This window comes from Panthera tigris, chromosome F2 (genome assembly GCF_018350195.1).
Source record: "Panthera tigris isolate Pti1 chromosome F2, P.tigris_Pti1_mat1.1, whole genome shotgun sequence".
Classification (NCBI taxonomy): domain Eukaryota; kingdom Metazoa; phylum Chordata; class Mammalia; order Carnivora; family Felidae; genus Panthera; species Panthera tigris.
Window position 1 is genome coordinate 5843047 of NC_056676.1, and position 6664 is coordinate 5849710.

The window sequence follows — 6664 nt, forward strand, 5'->3', positions numbered from 1 at the left end:
AGGGGCACAGAGAGAGAGAATCCCAAGCAGGCTCTACGCTGTGCACCGTGAGGTCATGACCTGAGCTGAAATCAAGAGTTGGAGGCTCAAACAACTGAGCCGCCCAGGCGCCCCCCCCCCCCCCCGTCCCCCCACTTTGCTCTCTTCATAAGGGGCTGTCTATATGCATTGTCTCTCATTTTTTTTTCAGGCCATTATTTCTTGAACTCACTTTAAATTGCTATTTTTATGATAAAAAAAATGACCTCCATGATGCTAAGGGCAACGAATATTCTCAAGTCTCATTTTACTTCATTGGGCAGCAGAATTTCAAGAATCAGCCCACTTTACTGGAATATTTCATTTCCGTTTTCGTTTCCAGGACGTCCCTCTGTGGTTCCGCTCTCGCCCCTTCTCTGTCTCCCTTGCTTGCTCTTTCTGTTTCCTCTACTCCTTATATCAAAATGCCCCACGGTTCTGTCTTCCGTCCTCTTTTCTCCTCCCTCTGCACCTGCCATCCTGGCGCTCTCAACCGATCTCCTAAGTTTAAAAGCTCCGCTAGGCCTTCCGGGGGAGGCCCTGTTATCTCTGACGTCACCTTCCGCTGCCGTGGTTCCTTCCGGCTGCCGCCATCAGCCTCCCCGCTCCTGCGCCCCCACAGGCAAGCTCCCTGCAAAGCCGCCCTGCTTGCCATTCTTCCCCTTGGAATCTTCTTTCCCAGATTTCCACGTGACTTGTTCCCTGAGCCCCTCCCAGTTGTTATTTACATGTAGGGCCTTCCTGGATCTCTGTCCTTCCATCTGTCCGTGCCCTTTCCGGCCCTGGGCGCTATACCTCTTCACTGGCTGATTTTCCTTTGTGCTCACACTGCGCTCTATAATTCACTTACTTACTTTTTGGGTTGTCCTCTGTACCAATTGAAGTCCTCACAAAGACAAGATGTGTTTTGGGTTTTTTTGCCTGATACTATAAATATCTGTAAAATGAATAAATCCTAGAATAGATCTCTAGATACAGCAGCTATGGCTCCTTACATGCTGGAAATTTAAACCAGAATTTAATTTTCCAATATATCCTTCCCCACTCTGGCCCCTCCCTACGCCGTCTTCCTAGCTCCCCGCTGTATTCCGTTTTCTTACCTTATACAGATAGCGGCATTGACTCAGATGAGGCAGCTTCTCTAACGTCTCGCAGCTAATACAGGCAGAGCTGGCATGGGTTCCCTGTTTAACCAGAGAATCGGTCACTCTGTGTTTTCAGACATTCCCAACCACTCTCTGGAGGGTGATCCAAATATAGCAGAGTCTGATGAGAAACGATCCTACCTTTTTTTTTTTTTTTTAATGTTTATTTATTTTTTGCGAGAGACTGTGCGAGTTGGGGAGGGGCAGAGAGGGGCTAGAGGATCTGAAGCAGACAGCCTCTGCTCCGGCTCACGAGCCCTGAGATCATGACCTGAGCCAGAGTCCGACACTTACCCAGCTGAGCCAGCCAGGCACTCCTGATGATCAACTGTTCTGTCGTTAGATGGTGACCTGGTGAATGACATCTGATGTTCATTGTCTCCAATCACGTGCTGAGGGTGGCCAGTGAGAAGCTCTGTCACCTGGATAGGAACTTCAGCAGGGAGCTGCCCAGGACACCTATGCGAACATGGACGAGGGGGCCGCTATTGGGAAAGCCTTCTTCCAGGTACCTAAGAGGGGGGTGTGTGGTACAAGGTGTGATGAGTCAGGGTGGGAGGAAGGAAACTTGGCCGAGACTCCTGGTGGGTACGTCCACAGAGATTTGGCCGTGAATGCACAGAGGTATTTCTGTTCATTTATAGCCACAGCCCCCCTTTAGTGACATCCAAACTATTTATAGGATGTGCTGTCTCCAGCAATCGGGTGATTCATGCAGATTAGTCTTTATTATGCTTTTGGAATACCTGGTGTAAATTATTTTATCACCTTCAAAAGCTAATCCATCAGCATTATTATCAGAAGAAAGTCTACATCATGTTTCTTGATAAAAGAAAACGATATTAGGTCCTTTAAAGGTCATTTCAACTGTTGTAAGCCACTGAAAGGTTGTATAAATAATTTTACGTTTTTTGTCACCAACTTGTGAAAGTTTCCCCTTGATGATGACTACCAAGGGAAGACAGTATTGTTAAAAGCTCTTATGAGAGCTCTTATGCATGTGGTTATTTCAAGTTAAAATCTGTTGGTAAAATCAAGTTCAAATATTGAATTAAGAACTAGAACACATTGTATTAGAAAGTTTTATTTTTTTCCTATCATTATATCATATCAGTGTATATGATGTATATGTATTGATTATGTATATTGATTGTATATGTATTGATCATTGTATATGATGTATATGTATTGATATGATATATATGATGTATATGATATATAACTATATATATAGTTGACACACAGTATTACATTAGCTTCAGGTGTAGAACACAGTGATTCAACAGCTCAACATGTTATGCTCTGCTCACCACAAGTGTGGCCACCATCTGTCACCATGCAACCCTATTACCATACCCTTGACTGTGTTCCCTCTGCTGTACCTTTCATTCTCATAACTTACTCATTCCATAACTGGAAGCCTGTATCCACCATTCCCTTCACCCATTTGGCCCAGCCCCCTCCTTCCCTCCCCTCTGGCAACTATCAGTTTGCTCTCTGTATTTATGGGTTTGTCTTTGTCCATTTGTTTTGGGTTTTTTTTTTTTGGATTCCACACGTAAGTGAAATCATATATTTGTATTTCTCTGTTTGACTTATTTCACTTAGTGTGATATCTGGTAGGTCCCTCTTTGTTGCCACAAATGGCAAGATCTTTTTAAAGGCTGAATAACATTCCATTTTATCTATCTATCTATCTATATATAGATAGATATCTATATCTATATCTATATCTATATCTATATCTATATCTATATCTATATCTATATCTATATATATCGCATCTTTTTTATCCACTCATTTATCAATGAATACCTGGGGTGCTTCCATATCTTGGCCACAATAAACCTGGGGTGTGTATATGTTTTTGCATTAGTAAATACCCAGTAGTGGAGTTACTGAACGTAGTAATTCTATTTTGAAGATTTTGAAGAACCTAAAAATAGGATTTACCATATGGTCCAGTAACTCCATTCCTGGGTACTGACACTAATTCAAAAGCATATCCATACCCCTGTGTTTATTGCAGACTTTTTTTTTTTAAACAGAGTTTCATGTTTATCATCGAATTTGCCCAGAGAGCTGAACAAAGGACATTGTTTTCTGCGTGTGCCGTGATGTGAACAACGTCGAGCGAGCACAGAGCCGCAGCCTCACTCAGGGAAAGGTCCGAATCTCAGTGGGTGTCAAGACGAAGGAGCTGTGATCGTCAGCAAGGTGCCCCAGTAGTGTCAGAGGCCAGTGTTACTCAGAAATTTGAGAATTGGCGGTGTAACTTCTCAGTGGGACCCTAGGGCTGACTGAAATATACAACAGTGATATTAAAATGTTACTAAAGGTCTCCGATTCTGTCTTCGATTCATTGATATTAATGGTTCATTTTGAGCAACACATGGTAATTGCCAGTGTGCTTTTCCTTCCCTTTAATTGTGTAAAAGACATTAACACATAGTTGTCTTTAATCTAATTAGGGATTATTGATCTCAGTGCAGGTATGAGTGCCTTCGCTAGTCCCAGTCAACTTCAGTCCTACACTCATGTATTTCTGCACTGTAGTTTCTGGTTGATTTGCTTCTTCCGTCACCAAGTGATTTTTAATTGCTTTCCTGTTGGCAGGTCCCATTAGTTTCCCTCATTCTGAGGTGGGTTTCTCCTTTGTTTGAAAGCCCGTACTGTATCTCATTTAATAAACCACAGCAAATCTTTTTAACTGTATGATTTCATCAGATGACGCTTCTTACCTACTTCGGCATATTCTCTTTCTGGTTGTTCTTGTGCCAGACGATTTGAAGCTGGTTCTGGAATGTTAACTGTGGGCAGCATGGCTAACTCAGGTTTGCCTCTTTTAAAGTCTCTTTGTCAGAAGCCTAGGTAAAAAGAGCTCTTTTGCATCACTAAATTAGGAAAAGACCATATTAAATAATAATACCCGTGGTTGTCAAAATGGACTTGAATCCACTCTTGTGCTTCCTTGGTGACTTTATAAAATCACATAAACCTTTGGAAATTAATTTGGCTATATTAAGCACGGAGAAGGCACTATTAACTTACATCGTTTCAGGAATTCTGCAGAAATCATCTAATACAGGGGAAAATGATATCAGGATGTTTATGCAACAGGGGAAAGTGAAATTGATGGAAACAAATGTTCAAAATGGAACAATAATTAAATTAACGATACTATTTTTGTTCTAAGGAGCATTTTGTGACAAGGAAATATCTGACAACCTGAAAAAATTTACTTCACATACTACTAATTGAAACTCACAACTAAATACACTGTAATTACAGCTATGGGAAAACACTCACTTCAAAAAATCTTGCAAGGAAATGAACAAGAATGGTATTGGATGAGTTAGGTAATGATGACGGGATCACGGGATATCAATTTTCATTCTGTAATTTTCAAATTTCTATATAATACAATTATACTTACTTAAATCTTAAAATAAGTAACGTTCAAGAATAGGGCCATGCAATTTGAATTTGAAAAATCCTGACATATCATCCAACTGACTGACATGGCCCTAATAGAGGGTGTGAGAGCTTTGATTCATCACAGGCTCTGCACGCGTGCGAGCTGTCTTTCAAAACATCACCATTTGTTAATGTAAGAAGCAAACGTGGTTTGTTTCTATTGTAACTTTTATCCTTTAAGAAAAAAATTTATTTATGGAGTGCCTGGGTGGCTCAGTGGATTGGGCGTCCGACTTTGGCCAGGTCATGATCTCACAGTTCGTGGGTTCGGGTCCCACCTCAGGCTCTGTGTTATATCAGCTCAGAGCCTGGAGCCTGTTTCGGATTCTGTGACTCCCTCTCTCTGTGCCCCTCCCCTGCTAATGCTATCTCTCTCTCTCTCTCTGTTTCTCAAAAATAAATGTGAAAAAAATTTTTTAAAAAAAGTTTATTTCTTTTGAGAGAGAGAGGGAGAGAGAGAGAGAATCCCAAGTAGGGTCTTCCCCGTCAGCATAGAGCCCCACATGGGCCTTCATCCTGTGAACCGTGGGTCATGACCTGAGCTGAAATCGAGTTGGACTTTTAACTGAGCCACCCGGGTGCTCCAATTTTCATCCTTTCATAGTAACATTGAACACATTTATATGTTTATTTTTTGGTGAACTCTCTGCTAAGAGCTACTTAGATCTTTGCCAATTTTTCTTTTCTTTTTTTAAAAATGTATTTATTTTGAGAGAGAGAGAGAGAAGGCACAAGCAGGAGAGGGGCAGAGAGAATTGGAGAGAAAGAATCCCAAGCAGGCTCTGCACTGCCAGCACAGAGCCCAACGCGGGGCTCGATCCCACAAATCGTGAGATCATGACCTGAGCCGCAATCAAGAGTCAGATGCTTAACTGAGCCGCTCAAGCTCTCCTCTTTGCCTACTTTTTCCATTTTAGTATTTTTTGGTGATTGATTTATAGAAGACCCATGTAGATTAAGGAATTTTGGAATGATTGTGGAATCGTTGTGTTCTTCTTCTTATTTTGTTTATTTATTTTTGAGAGAGAGAGACTCAGAGCAGGAGTGGGGTGGGTCAGAGAGAGAGGGAGACACAGAATCCAGAGCAGGCTCCAGGCTCTGAGCTGTCAGCAGAGAGCCCAACGCAGGGCTTGAACTCATGAGCTCTGATATCATGACCTGACCCAAAGGTTGGCTCAACCGACTGAACCCCTGGGCGCCCCCATTCTGTTATTTCTTGTTGCCAATTTTCCCCTTTTAATTTATTGAATAATGGTTTTAGGTACAAAGATGTTTAAAATATTTTTTTGTTATTTAAATCAATAATGTGGATTCTATTTTCTGTACATAACTATTTCCTACTTTTTTCATTCTGGGGCACTGAAACCACTGAGGAGTGTTTTGTACACACACATACAATTTCACATATATGAAGAAATGCAACGTTGCCAACATCCCAGAAGCCTCCTCTGTCTCTTTTTCACTTTGTGGTCACAAGACCCCTCTTCCCTCCAGCGGTAACTGCCCGTGGGAGGCAGCCTCCGTCCGTGTTCTTCCCTTCAGCGTGGGCTGGACTTGTTGAATTGCCACAAACCAGTAGAATCCAGGAGAGACAATGAGGTGGCAATTTTGAGATTAAGTTCCATTGCGGTTTCTGTTTCTTCTTTCTCCTCCTCTGCTCCTCCCTGTCCCTCGCTTAGCCCTTGCGCTGGGGAAAATCAGCTGCCTTGTCGTAAGCCCTGTGGAGAGGTCCATGGGGCCAGGAACTGGCATCTCCTGTGAACAGCCATTGAGGGTCTGAGGCCGCCAACGGCCACATGAGTGAACTTGGAAGAAGACCCTGACCCGGTCCAGCCTTGAGATGACAGCAGCCCCTGTAACATCTTGCTTGAGCCTGCGAGAGGCACACAGCTAGGACGCACGGGGATTCCTGACCTGTAGCGACTACGGGATAAAAAATGTTTACTGGGGGCACCTGGGTGGTTCAGTCGGTTAAGTGTCTGACTTCAGCCCAGGTCATGATCTCACCGTTTGTTACTTGAGCC

At 42.7% G+C, this 6664-nt stretch overlaps 1 long non-coding RNA gene across 1 annotated transcript; it reads left to right on the forward strand.

The window, feature by feature from the left end:
• The first annotated feature begins 1510 nt into the window (after positions 1–1510).
• LOC122234949 lies at positions 1511–3504 on the forward strand. The gene is made up of 2 exons (XR_006212950.1): positions 1511–1671; positions 3212–3504. It is a non-coding gene; the product is annotated as an uncharacterized LOC122234949 (long non-coding RNA).
• The last annotated feature ends 3160 nt before the right edge of the window (positions 3505–6664 follow it).